Source organism: Cyprinodon tularosa, unplaced genomic scaffold, assembly GCF_016077235.1.
Source record: "Cyprinodon tularosa strain WSP-4 unplaced genomic scaffold, ASM1607723v1 ctg136, whole genome shotgun sequence".
NCBI classification, from domain to species: Eukaryota; Metazoa; Chordata; class Actinopteri; order Cyprinodontiformes; family Cyprinodontidae; genus Cyprinodon; species Cyprinodon tularosa.
The window spans coordinates 1,433,308-1,452,207 of NW_024038178.1; the positions used below are offsets into that span (position 1 = coordinate 1,433,308).

At 38.1% G+C, this 18,900-nt stretch overlaps 1 protein-coding gene across 2 annotated transcripts in view; it reads right to left on the minus strand.

Annotated features, from left to right (window-relative positions):
- LOC119778625 (cGMP-dependent protein kinase 1-like) overlaps positions 1-18,900 on the minus strand; it is a 58,132-nt gene that overhangs the window by 26,959 nt on the left and 12,273 nt on the right. The window lies entirely within an intron of this gene.

Here is an 18,900-nt window from a genome sequence, read left to right on the forward strand (position 1 = left end):
GGCAGGAAGGCAGCAGACAGCCTCAGCTCTGTCTTTTATCAAATAACTGATGTTATTTTCTGCAGGTTTGATCATCTGTCGTCTCTGAGCTTGTAAAGACTGAAGCTGTGCATCTGATCAATGGCAGCCGGGTGGTGTAGAACAGACAGCCGATTCATTTAAAACATCCTCAAGCTTGGATTGATCTTGGAAACAGTGCTGTGCCTCTGGGCAAAGGAGGAATTATTGAGACCAAACTGATGAGAATCTAACAGTCTGTGAGGAAATGTTCGGATTTCTGTAGCTTGGGATAAAAATCCCTGATAAGAAACTGGTGTCAGTGAAAAGACATCAAACTTAATCTGTTGTTTACATACAGGTTCAAATTATTAGCAGAATGGATGTCTTCAACATGCTGATGTTTTTTGTTAAATGAAAAAAAATTATAATTCTGTCAAAATGTTTGCCTGTCAAATGTTTGGTTTGTTGGGTCGACCCGTAAGAGAGGACTGAAACACAGCCAGAATCTCTGTCGTAACAGCTATAAAAGCTCTTCTTTCAAAATAAATTTATTCCCTTTGCATGCAACTCTTCACTGGCACATGCACATCTGGATCTTAACAATGAAAAAACTGCATCTTTTAAAAAATGGGGAATCAAGCACAAGTATGCACTATACCCAAACATAAGACCCACTGCAACAAGCTCCCTGAGCGCTCATAGAAACAATTCTCAAGAATTTCACGAATTTGAAAACAATGAACGAGTAACTTTTTTAAATTCAACTTTTAATTAGCCAGGATAGTTCCATGGAGAATAAACCTTGTTTTTCAATGGAGTCTTGGCCAAAAGGCAAAAAACATATAACTCACAAAATGCCATAGTTAAAAGAAAAGCAACAAATTATGAAAAACATTATTATGTTTTTAAATCACCCTCTAGAACTTTTAGCTTAGAAGTAAAAACACTCAGTGAGATAAGTTCAGTTAATTTAGAAGTTTTCTGAATTCAGTCCAAACAAAGGGACAGAAATACGCAGTATATTTTATACGAGGCATACGAGTCAATATTTTGCAGTGTAAAAGCAGAGCAGATATAGGCTGGAGGCAGCAGAAGTAATGCTTTACAAATAAGGTGCAGTAAGAATCCGGGACGAATGAAACTGATGAAGATTTAGCTATGTTGGTGGAGGAGGGGCTGGAGGTGGGTTGAAACAGGGTTATCTGAATGAAGTCAGACACAGCGCCACCACCGCCTGCGCACTAGGTAGCAGATGAGTTGCGGATCAGAGGCCTTTTAAGATGAACTATGGATGCTGACTGCCTTTCGTGGAAGCGTGGTTCAAAGCTCATTAGCTGTGGCTGATGGCGAATAATCAGTTTATTCAGTCGAACTTCCTTCTAGGTTCCATTGTGATGACAATAACCTTTTTATTTATTTTTTTATTTTTTCAATGTTTTTGACAGGTAGAGTTTCTTTATTGTTGCTGTATGGGCTTGTTGCATTATAAATGGCTTGTTGCATTTAATCAATGTTTTACCTGTGTCATCATATTTTACTAACTAGTAATACATTTACCCCTAGGCTAGAGTCAACATAAACTTTCTAAACTGTGTCTTTGATATCTAGCAGCAGCTAATGTTAAAAATCTGCTATTGCTTAAATTGAGGCTACAACTAGTTTATTTCACAGCTCAATCTGTCAATGCTCTGAGTGACTGTTGCTTTCTGCCTGGACTCATAATGTACTTTGGTACTGAAAGGTTCAGTTGGGATTTGAAGGGTTTGCTAAAAAGTTTACGGATGCTATTTCTTTGTTGTTAACCAAGTCAATAGTTCAGCACATTTTTTGACTCGCCATGTGTGCATCACTGCAAAACAATCTAAAAATGAGAAATTTTTAAACATATAAACGATTAATTAGAGTAGGTTAATAAGATAACCTGCCATTGGAATGAATTATGTTTTTCTCCTTATAAGATAAGTATATATAATGCGTAAAGTAAGAGCCTGCAATTTTTTTCTTATTCTGAATGTACATTTTCTTAGTCCATTGGCAGAGAATCTCAGTTACCTGCTCAATTCAAGAAAAATTTGATATTTTTTAAGACAAAATGAATAACTTAGATTTAAACTTGCTGCCAATATTAAAAGAGGTTTTCAGCCACCATTTTAGCAGTCTATCCGTACAATAAATCGGTCGCAATGACAGAAAGTTAACACAACATGAGAAATTGTTCGCAATTTTATAAATTTATGATCAAGCCCACACTTTCTGAAATATGGTTTCATTAAAATATTATTTTGCAGTATTTTACCTTATGCCTTGTGTAGCTGCCATCAAAGTCAGAATAAATGGATAAATAATAGATTAATAAATATTTAGGTTAAAAATATAGAGTTGAAGAACAAGTGAACCGCAGTTTCCGAAGACAATTTATTGGAGAACAAATACTGTCAACTTTAATTTTCATTATAAGAGGCTATGTGTGAAATGTGATCAGTCACATTGGAGTAAATGTTGTGTGAGGCAATTTGTTGTCTGTATTTTATTTTGGCTTGAACAGTAACGTAAATATCGCTGTGATTTCATTCTGTATATTGTTCAAGATGTTTGTTTAAATTGTTAAAATTTGAATAAATATATTTTGGGGAAAAAAATATAGAGTTCATAAATAAATACATTTCTAGTGTATATCATGTATATTGTTTGTTTGATATGGGGGAACGAGTCTTAATTAAGGGGGGAACCAAAAGGTTACTTTTGAGGGTCGATACCTGTGGATCAGGCAGACACCTCGCTGATTCCTCTGGCTAAGCCACCTGTTGGGATCCAGAGGTTTGCCCTCTAGAGGGCGACGTGGATCCCTTTCTGTGGGCTTCTGTTACTGTTGGGATCCAGGGGTTTGCCCTCCAGAGGGCGACGTGGATCCCTTTCTGTGGGCTTCTGTTACTGTTGGGATCCAGGGGTTTGCCCTCCAGAGGGCGACGTGGATCCCTTTCTGTGGGCTTCTGTTACTGTTGGGATCCAGAGGTTTGCCCTCCAGTGGGCGATGTGGATCCCTTGTTGTGGGCTTCTGTTTATCTGTTGGGATCCGGAGGCTTGCCCACCAGAGGGCGCCGTGGATCCTTTCCTGGGAGCTGGTGCTCAGCGCTCACAGCTGATCCCCATCAGCTCATGATTAAGCTCTCCCTTCTTAAGCTGGAGGAGAGCTCCACTCTGAGCCGGATTGTTGAACTGAACTGACCTTGGTCGTGGTTAGCAAGCCTGAGCCACCCTGCCTGCCTGAACCTGTAAACCCGTAAGCCTGAATCTGTGAACCTGTAAACCTGAACCTAACCTGCCTTGTCCTCTCTGCCTCCAGGGCAGAACCCTGTCTGCATCCAATAAACAATTGGACTTTTATCCTGCCTGTGTGTCTGTGAGTTCTGCATCTGGGCCAGTAATCCTGCCTGATCATGACAACACCAGCAATAAGAAAATTGGATAAAGTGCATAGTGCCATAAAGGACTGAAGATTCTAATTTTCTCTCAAGGGAAAGCGTCCAATGAGGTATAATTTTGCTTAATTTACTGTTTACTTTATTTGACCGTTAAGATGTAACGCGGAGAATTTCTGTTGAGTCATATATTGTATGGTCGCGTTTTTTCTTTGATGTATTTACGGAGAAATAATTAGTTTTGTTTGCTTTTCTGTATATGTTTTAACAGTTCTCATGGCACACTATCATAATTATTGTGTGATTAAAGCCAGTAACTAAAAGAACGACTTGGTTTCGGGATTTCGACTTGAGAGGGAATTATACCTTACATTGTGAAAAAAGTCATTTGAAAACATCAAGACTGTTTTTCCTGGAAAGTTCCAAAACTAACCATACTACTTCATCTACTCTTCTATATAACGACACCTCACTCAACTACAGTTGTTAATGATTGCCTTTACAACTAATCAACAGTTATTCATAGCCAAATCAAACATACGGTTGCACAAGAGGTGTTTAATAATTAGCTGTGATAATAGTGGCGAATGGAGTAAAATGTGTCCTTTACGTTTTGATAGTCCAAAGTGCACACAGATATGAGCCATAAACAGAACCATCATGCCCATGCACAGCTGTTTAAGGCTTGATATGATGCAGCATTCAGCAACATTATAACGAGTTATTTCTGCTAAGTCTTGAGTTTAATGAGGATGTTGGATTATCCAAATTATGTATCACTGTTAAAACCAAATAAAAATTCTCAGATTCAAATATTCAGCAAACACCAATAGAGTAAATTAGGTGAACCGCTTAAACACCACAGACAAACCGGTGGGTTCAGCTTAGGTGTTTAAATTCCACCTCAAAACAGTGTAGAACAGTAACATGTTTAAAAAAAAAAAAAAAATGTACTCACTATAATGTTTTGCTTCTAAAACAAGTCACCCAATATGTTTGTCAAAAGTATTAATTGTTTTAAAGCAACCTACAGCAAACACATCTGTGCACATTTAAAGGTCTTTTACACATTGCAGACTCAGTTAAGCAAACTCTACAAACGAGACCAAGCTTTTAACTAAAAAACATTTTATTTGATATCGAACAAAACTAAAGAAATTCCCATTTCGCATGACATATAGAATGTCCTTGCAGCATCTTTTCTGAGGAAGCATTGAACCTACATATTGGAGCTTACATAATTTCTACTTCCTGGCCATTGCATATTGAGCAGTATAAACAAATAACTACTAATGACATTTTGATGATACACTCGGTAAATGTCATGAGCAAAGGCTCTGTTGAATGCAAAATAATTCCTACAATGGATACCACCGTTTTATTTGACCAGATTCCCCATAGTGACGTGAAAAATATATTAAGCACTCCTTTGGCACATTAGGCTACATTTTGCCAAAATGACAGCTTCATTTGGCACACTGCCAACTAAAACCTGTATGGATTAAATATGCTTGATTTACAATTTGTGTTTTCTAAATGATTATAATAGTTTTTGGTACAGTGAGTTTAGATCTTTTTTGTAGCAACACTCAAATAATGTATCATTTTTATTTATGAATAAAAAAAACAGACACAGTAATAGTAGATCCGCTGGAAATATATCATTTAATGTCCTGATATTACACAGGTACCAAAAGTTCGAAGTCAGAATAGATAACTGAATATATAGTTGATTCAGTTGTGTAATTTCAGGTGGAAATTGAACAAACCCGGCTGCAGTTTCTCTGTATTTTTGTGCCCTGCATTTCTGCAAATCAGGAATGTTTTTCTCTATCTTCCCAACAGCGTTTGCATCAGATGCCCATTAAAACCAATAATGTGCCATGCTTTAAGCCCAGATAGTATTATATAAGGCTTCATCTATAACTTTGTCACAATCTGCACAACTCTCCCTGCTCTTGTTAGCAGGAACTACTGTAGATTGCACGAAGGTTGATATATAACGTGAACCTACTGCCTCATTCTTTAAGAATACCATAGCCAAACGGATTATTTCTCAAGAAACCCAAAATAGGTGGTGTTTTGAGCAGTAAAGCAGTTACAGACTCTAAAACTCAAAAACAACATGTTGCTACTCAACCCCTACTGGCTTATGCTTTTCATCTCTCTCCTCATTGATAAGTTTAGTCTCTATTTCATGAAATGGGGAAGTTGACCCCCACATACGGATAGAGAATGCAGGAGGCAGGCCCCGGCATTCAGAGATGAGGAAAAGGAGCAGGTCTCATCGATCTCCATGAAAGGGAGTAGAGATGCTTGTCTATGCCTGCAGCTGTGAGGCTGTTGAACCATTCCACCCTGAAACACAAGCTCTGGGAGCCAGTGGTAAGGTACAGATGCCTCCCTCCTTTCCTCTTATTATTACCACCAGCCTGTTTTGTTTTTTCATCAAGCAACTTTGAATATTTTGCAATTTTGATTTCCTTGCATGCGTAGGTTCTCTCCTGGGTTCTCTGGCTTCCTCCCACAGTCCAAAAAAGACATGACTGTTAGGTTAATTAGCAGAATGAGTAAAGACACAACAAAAGTTGATCCCGTGTGTAGCCTATTTTCTTTTTTTTAATATTATGACATTAGGCTTAATATTTTAAGCATACTTCTGACTCAAATCAGAAATGAAAGTTAAAACTAATCCACCATCAAGTTATTAAATCATGTAGTAACAGTACATTTGAAACTGATTTTTTTTTCTTCCAGAAGCGTAAAAAGGGCACATGCAAATTAAAACATGTTTTTTATTTGCAACCCTATGAATAAATTAACAATTTTGGGCTAACTTTGCTCTTCTTACTAACTTTATTTCAGCTCTATATTCTGCACTGTGAATCAATCCTTAAACAGGGTTTGAATATTGTCTACCAGGGGAGAAATGGCCGTTACTTGGTAATATTTACACATTATTCCTGCAGCTGGTGCCTTACAATAAATAAGTCTGGACTGTGAAAGGAGAAGTAGTTCCATCTTTTAAAGGATAGAAATAGCAAGCAGCTGAGCAATCCTCATCAAACAGACACTAAAGAGGAGGAGAAGGATGGTAGCGCTGAGCCAAAGGTTTTCCTTCCTGTCGCGTTTTATTGAAATGGACTGAAAGAGACAAAGCGAGTGGAAGCAAGATGATAAATGCTTCAAAGATCATCACTGGCAGCTGCTTAAAGATTTCAGGATGAAAGATCTGCGGAAATTTAAATAAACCTCTTGGGATTTAATCCAAAAACACCTACAGTTTGTTCAGTCTGACGTAACTGCACTAAATTCCCAAAGAAAACTGATCTCAGTAAGGGAGCAACATGGACTGCCGTCATCAGGATAAATTATTTTATTGATTGAAATTCCATTTTGGCATCAAACGACTAAAATTAATTTAACACAGGCGCAACACTAATAATAGCATGATGATATTTTAATTTAATTATATTTTCATGTGGCTGAGACATGGACACTAAGCCATATGGACCTTTTGGCATCCTCCAGACCTTCCAGTGGGAATGGTGGCAAATTAAATCAGCATGTTGGTCACATTCTGACCTAGAGGATTCTAACACATAATTTTTCACTAAATTAAGTCGCTGTTATGTTCATTATAACCTGTTGAGTTAAACCTGAAAGTAGCAAAATTATAGACCATCATTAAGAGGACCTGTTAGGACTTGTCTGCTTGCTTTACCTTCAACAAGACATGCAGGTAAAGGGAACTCTGTGCTGAATGTGTTGCCCTGCATGAGGCCAGCTACTGTAGGTGGCCCCTTATATGTACAAGCAGCTTTCAGTCTCAGTTAAAATGGAAACAAATACAGTGTGTGTTAGACTTGAATATAATACATCATCTGATATTTACAAGATCCACCCATGAATGAGTGGGTGAATTTGGGTCAAACAATAAACATTTACAAGAAAAGATTACGTTAAATTTCCATTTCAGGTTAATGAGCGGATTCTGTGTTGCAACTACTGCTGACCAGTAGAGGGTGTTGTAGGCTATCATGACAAGCTGCAACATTACAAACCAGAATCAGAATGTTTTTGCTAGTCACTCTGTCACTACACAATCCTGGGGGCAGGATCCATCCTGCGCATGCGCCATTAGCTCATTAGCACATACACATCCATATATACATCCGGGTCGTCTTCGATTTAATTTTGTTAAAAATGACATTTTTCCCTCCCCAAAAATAGTAAGCGTACTAAAATATGTGTTAAAGGTTAATAATGTATGTCCTGGGAAAATAAATGCATTAAAACCCTTTCTGTTTTATTATTCATCTGTGCCTGATATGCTCCAGAAATGGGATCTAGTACTTCTGGGAGCTAACTTTTTCAGCTTTGGATTTAAACTTTTTCCGCGGGTCATTAAAAACCATTAACAGTCATTAGATAATTATTTTTTAAATCAAGGCCTGAATTGTCATTAAAATTCATTAAATGCGATGATTTTGGCATTTAAAATGCTTTATTTAGCAAAAAAAAAGTTTATAAAAACAATTTATTAAACAATATATATATTTGCAAATATATCGTGATATATTTGCGCGGAAATGCTTCCAGTTGATCGTAAAGCCATATGTTCGGAAAATAAGCTTGCGGAGAAAAGGCTAGAGAATGGAGAAAATGCTAATTTCAACAAAAGTTGTTGGAAATTGAGGAATTGCAGCCTGCCGACGGAAAAGATGAAGGAACTGTAAATTGCTGTGTATATATGAGAGTCATGGGTATTTGTTGATGGCATTAAAATTATCTTTTAAGAGCATTCAAAGAGCATTAAAAATCACTAAATTAGAGTTAATCATTTCTGTATAAACCCTGCTTTTGGGTTTTATGTTTTCTTTTTGTGTAAAACTTATAGTATATAGTGAGATATACTAAAAAAGAAAAAACTAAAATGCAGAAAAACATGGTTTAATCATATTTTGCCGGACCACTTTGAGCATGTCTGATAACAATGTCAGAGAAGCAGTTTAATTAAAGGCACACTATGCAACATTTTTCAGTTAATTAATGTGTTCCATAACGTTTTGGATGATTAAATGAGTCATTTCAGGTTGAACAAAGGTATTCTCGGCCGCCCTGGTGGTCTGTGGGGGAAATACTGCACTTGCAATTGCAGGAGCCCTCTGCCCGCACCCACAGGCTCAGAAGTCTTGCGAGAGTCGGTCTTGCTTTACGGCGAGAACAGCTACATGCCCCCAGTTAAAAGCATGCTCGTTGCTAGCACAGTGGCGATCTTTGTGCAGTTATCATGGCGGACCCAGCGTGAAAACAGCGAAAGCCCATGTCGGAGCAGGCAAGAAAGAGGAAAAGGGCTCCGGACAGAGAGAGGAGTCGTACACGGGTGAACATCGGGCAAGCTTTTTCCGAATGGCGAGAGCTAAAATAAAAAGAAGGCTGCAAGGCTAACGCGGACCTCGCGTTTCTGCTGATGCGATTGTAAGTAACATTGGAATGGTTTCTCTCTCTCTGTGTGCATGTTCATACTTTCACTGTGTTAGTCATTCGTTGCGTTCGCCTGTCTGCTAAGCTCAAAACAACCGTGCCTGGCTTGACGGAGAAACCAGGAGAACAGCTGTGCATATTTACGACAGTGCACTTTTACTTTTGCCCTCTGGGGGGAGCCTCGCTGGAAAATCAACACCGGTTGCATAGTATACCTTTAATTAAGTGTAAAAATTGTCTCACAAAAGTCATAAAAGTCATAAAAAAACTTTCAAGATTTGTAGTAGCATTCTTTAGAGTTAAGGACATTATTTATGGCAGTGTTGGGAAAGTTATCTTTCTACGTGAACTAGTTCAAAGTTCAGTTCACACATTTTAAAATGAACTAGTTCAGTTCATAGTTCATAATTCCAAAAAATGAACTAGTTCATAGTTCTTTTTTTTTCATATATTGCTCAATTACACCATAGCCTACTGTAGAACCACAGACAGCAATTATTTTATCAGTTCTAACACTGAAACTGTGCGTCAGATTTCATCTTCATATCCAGTTTTGAATCCTTATCCAACCAGGGTTTACATTAGCATCGAGGGGACAGATTTCCCCATTGTTGTTTAATGCTTTGTTGCTGTCCATTCACTTCACACTAGTAGCAGCTGCAGCTTTCACCCCTACAGTATATTCTCAAAAACATCAGGAAAAATGTGCTGCTTGAATGGTCTTTTTTATGAGTAATTATTAAAAGAAAAATAGGAAAGTAGTCTTTAAGGTGCAAATGTTTTTTTTTTTTTTTTTATAATTTTTTTCCATTTGAAATTCCATTTCAATACATACTAAAAAGGAATACTGGAATCCTGGAAAATTATACCAGGCAGGTTTAACAAACAAGTTACATGGATAGTAAAACCCTCAAGAACAGGGGTCTATGTTTTCCAGACCAAGGACCCCCAAACTGATGGCGAGATGGAGCGGGGACCCCCTAACTATATATATTGTATGAAATTGTGTCCTATAGTCACTCTATTACAGGTGGAGTAATGTAAAGAAATTAATTTCTCCCTGGGATTATTAAAGTTTTTCTGATTCTGATTCCTGGTTGATGGGACAGGTGTTGTGAAGGAAACGGTGCCCAGCTTGAAAGAGCTCCTGTGTGTCGCTGAATGTGAGCATTGATGACTGAAAGACATCTTCTGCCTCCATTTATCTGTTTACTACAGTGTGTTGATTTCATGTTAATGAGTATTTAAAGACATTTCAATTAGTGGGGGAAAGAAATGCAGGGGGGGAATATAAAAATATCAACTAACCATGCAGACCCTCATGCAGTACCTCCGTAGACCCCCTAGGGGTCGCGGATCCCCTGTTGAAGACCTCCGCTCAAGAAGATTTTACTAACACAAACTGAGGAACCAGGCTGAGGTAGGAATTTAAGGTTACTGAAGTGCGGATTTTTTTACTGAAAGCCGGCGGGCAAACTTGTTGCCATCATCCTCACCGACCACCTGGTCATAAACCTGTTTTAAGTGATCATACTGCTGCTTTGTCGCCTCAACGGTCGCCTCCATGCTGCTGCAGCTTTAACGCTGCATTTTGTTTTGATGACGCACGCGGCTGTAGGCTATGACGCTGGTAGCTGCTGTTGCCAGATTGGGTGTTTTTCCCGCTACATATTAAGGCCTGTTTACGGTGTGATTTAGCCGGGGTTTCGCCTGGAGGGCTCTATAGAAATCTGGCAACCTATTGAACGGAGTTGAACTGAGAGAGCGTGCCGTTCCAGACACCAGAATGAACGAGTTCACAATAACGTTCACCAGGCGGTAATGCAGTACGTTCAGTTCACGTTCGCCCAAAATATGAACGAGTTCATGAACTTTCGTTCAATGAACGCGTTCAGGCACAACACTGATTTATGGACCCCTGGATGTATATCTGTTGCGCAGGACGGATCGTGCTTCCGGGACGGATCGGGTAGTCACACTCCAGTCGGTTAGCACTTGGAGCGAAAAAGCACAATGATTAGAGGAAGAGGAGGATGCTCAACAGTTTTGCGACTCTGAACTGATTTGGCACTTTCGGCAGAAAGCCGCTCAAAGCTTCCCAGCGCCTTAACATGGATTTTAGCAACATAAAAATTAAGTATCCCTTGGACAGCGGAGCTCGTTACTTGTTTGTTAGAATTGTATTAGTTCATGATTCATGCACTATATGTACTGTATTTATGTTCTGTGTCAAATAAAGCACCTAAACAGATGTTTTATTTTTCTTCTTAATTTTCATGGTGTATTTGATGCACTCCAACAATACTGGGATTTTGGATGAAGTATTTAAATATGGCTCTACTGCACCTGTCAAAGCTCTCTTTATTTGGATCTGAGGGATTGCTACAGTGAAAACTTGACGCTAAGTGAACGCTAGCCCAATGGGATCTATGCAAAACTCCATTACTTCCTGAACCTAAGGCAGCTGTGTGCCTTGCCTCAGTAACAATGCACACACATACTGTACCTGGATTAATCCGTTCATCCAATATTGAAAGACAGGAAAAAAAATAGCTGCCTTAAGTTCAGGAAATAGTGGAGTTGTGCATAGAGCCCATAGTAGAGGAGTGCAACCCACATGTCAGCCAAGAGAGACTGCTCCTGTCAAGAATCATTGCTGCTTCATCACTGCTCTTGGTACTGAACTCTGACTTGGTTAATCACAACTAATACGATATTATACTCAGTAAGGACTTTAGGGATGATACAACGTGACCTGCTCACTAATTAAGAGTTTTATGCTTTAAATGTTATTGTGCTTGTTATTGTGTTGAACTTGTTTTAAATCTACTGTGTTCATGCATTAGGTATTTCTTGTATGGGTTTTTCTTCTTCCAGAGTAGCTTGTTGTGTATCAGCACTATTTACAGACATTTTTTTTTTCCTTTTTCTAAGTTTTAACTGAGTATTGTCCCAAACCATCTTAAAGCAGCACTCATTTAAATTTGAGTCAAAACATTATTATAAAGCACAAACACAACAAAAGAATACATTGTGTCCTGCTGAAGAAACCAACAACATAGAGCAGTGGGAGGTGTGATCCGGGAATCGTGAAAGGTGCTTAACTGAAAAGGGCAAAGAAATGCATGAATAGGATGGAAAGAAAAATGAAAAAGCTTTTAACAGCACATATAATTTTTGGAACGAGTCAAATAAAAAATTCAGAACAGGACTAGAGGCTTTCTGCTTGCCAGAAGATTTAAAGCTATGCTACGTCAGCCATGACATGAGAAACATACGGCTGAGCCCATTCGCCGCATACAAAATATGACCCCAAACATAGTAAAAAAAAAAAAATGGATGCCAATACTGTGCTTCAAATAGACATTTGTGAGATTATTACTAAACAACATTAAAATATTGATAAGCCTTTTAAGGATTGTCTTGTGCAAGGAGATGGTAAGAGTGATGCTAAACAGAAATAGAATAGAATGGAATAGAATAGAACATCCCTTTATTGTCCCACAATGGGGAAATTCTGGTGTTTACAGCAGCAAAAGGATTTTAGAAGAAATGGTCATGCAAATGTTGGCCTTAAAAAAGTGTATAAGAATAACATAATAGTGAAGAGTTAAATGATAAACAATAAAATAGTGTACTGTAAAGTGTTCTAACAATATAAAAACTTTGCACCTGGAGAATAAATAACCAATGTACAGCTATGGACATTTTTACAGTAATGGATATTTGAAAATAGCAGCAACATCAGAGATGTGGCAAATAACAGCAGCATGTTATTTAACTGACTAAGGTAGGGTCCAGCGTGGTAGCTGAAACCTGTCGATCAGCTGCCCTGCTCTAGTCCCCTCTTTCAACTGGATCCCATTGTGGATTAGGGACTTTTTCGAGTTGGTGGAAGACTAATGAAACTAACACTGCCAAGGATTCAAACACCCTATTATTTTCCCAAACGATGGTCACATTACAATGTTGGTCTTATCTCACTTTCATTCAAAGATTTCCCATCAAGGCTGAAGCCAGATTCTAATGGAAATCAGAGCAAAGGGGTTTTTGGTGAATCATTGGACCAAGGAAATTGATAAGCTAATAGGCAAATGTATGCATTGTTGAAAACTGCGGCAGCCTACAGAGGAAGAAAACATGGCTGAACTACCAAAGGAACAAGTTGAACTCCTAGATCCTTTCATTTGCTGTGGAACGGGCCCTTTTGGACCATTTATCACCAAACAATGCCGCAAAGAGAAAAAAGGTCTAGATTCCTCTTTAACTGCCTCTTTACGTGTAGACCACTCTTAAATGTTAGAGAACTTCTCTAGAGACTATTTCATTAATGCCCTTCCTTGCAGATAAAAAAAAATAGTTAAAAAACAAATCACTGGCCTTTTTTTTCCAAGTTTGAAGACATTTCGCTTCCCATCCAAAAAGCTGTAAACGTCACTGACATCTAGGGGCTCTCTTCATGAGAGAGCTCTCTCTTGTGTTTCAGGTCTACCTGGCTGTAACAGGTGCAATGTGTTGGAGCTCGTCAGCCACCCCATAAAGAGCTTCATACCAGAGATGTCCACCTCTTTCTCTTATTCTCTGGGCCTTGATCTGAATTGATCTTGTCTGTAAGCTGACTGTTTTATGGGGACTTAAATGGTTTAGCTGTAAACATATTGTTAATCATATTGAATAATTGTCTAACTAAAGTGTTTTCTGTTCACAGTGGAAGCTGGTAGGGGTTCTCTGCCATTTTTGTTTAACTGTTTTCTCCTTGTTTTTATGGTAAGTCAGCGAGTTCAGGTTTTGTACTTTCTTTTCACTTCTCCTTTAGAAAGTGTTTGATTTTATAATTAAAAAGGGGGTGTTTTGTTTGTTGTTTTAGCCTTGGAGACCCTGAGGCTTGAAGCTTCCCTGTGTTTGCTGTCTTCTGTAATTGAACTCCTGCTAATTGTAAAATAAATTATATTTTGCTACTGACATCATCTGTTTAGGTTACTGACTTCTGTGTTACACCCACTACCAGAATTTACCCTTAGTGGTTGTAACGCTTCTGGGTTGCATTTAAGGAAGCAGAGGGTGGTCAAAAACTCACAGCCACACTGTTACTGCATTCCACAGTGTCATCCTTTAATAAAACATGCTCTTCACCAACTGTACAAAGCCCTGTTGAACGGCTGTCCAAACAACCCCTGACATTACAAAGAAAATATAGTTAAATAATATCTCTGTATGAGCACCTGTATCTCTCTGCATCACGTCTCCCGCACTCTCTACAGAGAAGCAGTGGCGCATACCAATACCACACTATCTTAAAGAGATAGTAGATGTAGAAAAGCTTTCTGAATTCAAAATGTCTGGAGTAGCATTGATTTTCAGGCTTACAGAGTAACCCCAAACAACTAACTAGCCACAACTTGTTATGACATAGAAAACATTCCAATTGAACCGAAAAAACAGGTCCACCCCTTTGTAATGGGGAGTTATTGAGGTTGTTGTTGGCCTGCAAAACCCGACATGGTCCATGCCTCTGAAAAGGGAGTCGTTAGGGTTGTTGTTAGCCTGGCTAACTAACATTATTTTAGGAAGCAATGTTATTCTGGCGGACTGGGCGATGCTTCTCTAAAAACTGTATTCCATGAAGCAATGTCTATAATCAATAGCCGACCACTAAGCATTGATGCCATCAATGAGCCTTAATCTCCTGAACCTCTAACTCCAAATCATCTCATCTTAATAAAGTCAAAGGTTGCACTGCCTACCCCTGGGAAGTTTGTAAAGAAGGACTTATGTGCAAGATAGATGTGGTGCAGAGTTCAATATCTAACCAAACACGTAGGAGTAGATGGAAGTGGAGTACCTTCTAAACATATCTACAAGACAAAGATGGCACCTTTCTTGTGGAAATCTTATGTTGAATGATTTTGTCATTATGAAGGAAGATATGCTTCCTAGAAGTAAGTAGCAACTGGTTCAAGTTGTTGAAGCGCCACAAGGAGATGATGGTTTGTTGAGTTAAGCTTCAAGCTGGTGATCAAGCTTTGCCAAAGAGGCAGAGTAAAACACAGAAACCTCACATTATTGAGTGACCAGTCCAAAAATGTATACTTCTTTTTAAAAAACAATAACTGATATTCGTTATGATTCTTACATCATCAATCCATTCATCCGTCCATCCATTTTCCATCACGCTAATCACAAGCAGGTTCGCGAGGGGTGCTGGTGCCTATCTTCAGATATCTACGGGTGAGAAGCCGGGTAAACCCGGGACAGGCTGCCAGTCCATCGCAGAGCAACACCAAGACAAACAGGAGAAACCATTTGTGCAAACCCTCACACCAAAGGAGAATTTAGGGAAGCAAATCAACCAAACAACTCTTACATCAGACATTAAATCACTGAAGATTGTATAATGTTGACTGCATTTATTTCACCATTTCTTTAACATCAGTTTCAAGCTTAAAATCTTGCATGAATCCATGTTAACTTATTCTCATATTGCATGATTTGATGGGAGTGTAAATGCCCATTCCATGTTCATGAGGTGATTCTGTGCTGCAACAATTGATGGCCAGTAAAGGTTGCCTTAGCCTAGTTCATAGCAAATTATAATGTTAAGAATCAGAAAGAGAACAGCTGAAATGTTTTTGCTTGTATCTGGTCGGTCAGTACTTGAAGCTAAAGAATCCCTGACACATCTGTTAGAACTAAATTTTATTTTATTGACAGTTTTACTTCTGTTTCTGGACGTGAACAGGACTCAGAAGGGAATTCTGCTTTAGCAGGAATGCAATGCAATCTGGATGGAGCGGTGATGAAGCATACCCTTACGTCCTTACTGCATTAGTCACAGAGAGAGAAAGAAGGTGTAAGGACAAATAAAATAGATGGAAAAACGGAGGGGGTGATGTGTGTTAAAGAATAAAAACAGGATGAATAAAAACAACAGATGGATGAAAAGAAAGAATTAAGATAATAAATATAGGAGAGATTTGGAATGATTGGAAAACACCAATGAAAAACAAAAAACATAACACAACGGTACTTCTGTAGGTTATTAAATGGGGGGTCATTAAAAAGAAGCTGAAAACAGAAACAAAACAAACCGATCAATTATTTGTTCAATCATGACTCAGTGTTAACAGGAAAGCAGGGAGTCATCAACTCCTAATGTTAGCCATCAAGGGGCAGAAAAGGCAAAAGCATAAAATATTACCAATCTGCAAATCTAAAAAATGGATAAAACATCACAAGGGAGAGGCAACAGCAGATTTATATTCATCACAAGATATTTTTAGACTACCATTTACATCAGAGGATTCTAAACTAAAAGGTTAAAACAAGTGAAATATCTAGACTAAAGAAACAGCTAAATATTGCCTTCTTCAGATGAAAAAATAATCTTTTTAGAAATAACATTTTTGGAAGAATGTCAAAAAATTAATAAACCTAAAAGGTGATTTATTGGTTATTTTTGGGAACTATTTTAAACACTCATACAATTATATTTTAAAGATTGATGAGTGCTTGAAAAAGTCAAAGTTGTAGGCATTGTTTGATTGTGTGAAGACAATGCTAATAGAAAAATATTAAGACTGGGAAAGAAAGGATGGGTACAAGCATTTTGCATTCTTGAATTTTAATCATGTTTCAAGATGGAGTTTAATAAAAAAAAAAATGACAAAAAAAATTTAACTGTACACACAAGTCAAGCACTGCACATAAATTTTGGCTTTCATGTTATTTATATCAGTGTCATGTCCTCCCCGACAACAAAGGAAAACAAGCCTTTAAGCTTTATGTCTTTGAAGGACTCACAAAGCAATGCTCAAATTTCAATGTAGCATAAGGTACACAGTACAAAGAAATTTGGTCTTTTTTGCCAGGTGTCTCAGACAATAAAAAGGTTCTTTTTTTGAGCTGGAACATTTCATAACTTACAAGATCTCAAATAGAAAACTTATAGCATTCCTCCTAGGTCCCTTCCACTGCAACATTTGTCTTTAGTAACCACTTCTGCAGAATCTGGAATATCCTCCAGAATATACTGTATGTCCACCAATATATATATATATATATATATATATATATATATATATATATATATATATATATATATATATATATATATATATATATATATATATAGATAGTTTTGTTTGAGTTATTTAAGTATCCCTGTATTTATATATATATATATATATATATATATATATATATATATATCAAACCAAAAAGGTTTCTTTATTTCCAGATGATTACTAAGAATATGACAAGATTAATTATAAAATGATAAAAAGGACGTTTAACATTTGAACTGCTGAAAGTTACCAGTTATTTTGAGTTTATTTTCCATGTGTAAAATGAAGTCATTTTCAACAAACCCTGTATTTTTACATACCTGCAATAGGGGTATTTAATATAGTATCACATTCAATTATATGCTGTTATCTTTGCCATCATTCTAATTTAAAGATGTACAACACTAAGTGGATGAAACATTAGCTAAGAAAAAAAATGTTAGACATGAAGATCTACATCTATAAATCTCTTCTCTGAGAGAAACAGGTAACTCAGTCCAACAAGTGTTAACGTTGCAGTATTTGATCATATCTATCTAATTTTTCTATAATATGGTAATAGTTTAATGAATGATAAATACGATTATCTGACTCCATCCATTCATCATTCCATCTATCCATCTTTGCAGTTGCATTTAATGCCTGCTGGATCTTTCTGGAAGTTTTACTATATGATTTGTAAGACGTTAATTATTGTTAAGCATCTTCCATCCACTTCAGAATTAATATTTTCTCTTTATGACTGTTTAATTATATTATTTTATCATGACTCATATTTTAGAAGAACTCATGATTCTTAATGTGTAATATACTATATTCAATATATTGTTAATGTATTTATTATGTTGTAAAATCTCCTACATGAGTTGGATACAGGAATTTGTTAATGACCACCAGCTGTGAGCGACATGTTAAACACTCATTTAGGCTGAAATATTTGATCATACACTATATTGCCAAAAGTATTTGCTCACCTGCCTTGACTCACATATGAGCTTAAGTGACATCCCGTTCCTAATCCATAGGGTTCAATATGACGTCGGTCCACCCTTTGCAGCTAGAACAGCTTCAACTCTTCTGGGAAGGCTGTCCACAAGGTTTAGGAGTGTGTTTATGGGAATTTTTGACCATTCTTCCAGAAGCGCATTTGTGAGGTCGCACACTGATGTTGGACGAGAAGGCCTGGCTCTCAGTCTCCGCTCTAATTCATCCCAAAGGTGTTCTATCGGGTTGAGGTCAGGACTCTGTGCAGGCCAGTCAAGTTCATCCACACCAGACTCTGTCATCCATGTCTTTATGGACCTTGCTTTGTGCACTGGTGCACAGTCATGTTGGAAGAGGAAGGGGCCAGCTCCAAACTGTTCCCACAAAGTTGGGAGCATGGAATTGTCCAAAATGTCTTGGTATGCTGAAGCATTCAGAGTTCCTTTCACTGGAACTAAGGGGCCAAGCCCAGCTCCTGAAAAACAACCTCACACCATAATCCCCCCTCCACCAAACTTTACACTTGGCACAATGCAGTCAGACAAGTACCGTTCTCCTGGCAACCGCCAAACCCAGACCCGTCCATCAGATTGCCAGATGGAGAAGCGCGATTCGTCACTCCAGAGAACGCGTCTCCACTGCTCTAGAGTCCAGTGGCGGCGTGCTTTACACCACCGCATCCGACGCTTTGCATTGCACTTGGTGATGTATGGCTTGGATGCAGCTGCTCGACCATGGAAACCCATTCCATGAAGCTCTCTGCACACTGTTCTTGAGCTAATCTGAAGGCCACATGAAGTTTGGAGGTCTGTAGTGATTGACTCTGCAGAAAGTTGGCGACCTCTTCGCACTATGCGCGTCAGCATCCGCTGACCCCGCTCCGTCAGTTTACGTGGCCTACCACTTCGTGGCTGAGTTGCTGTCGTTCCCAAACACTTCCATTTTCT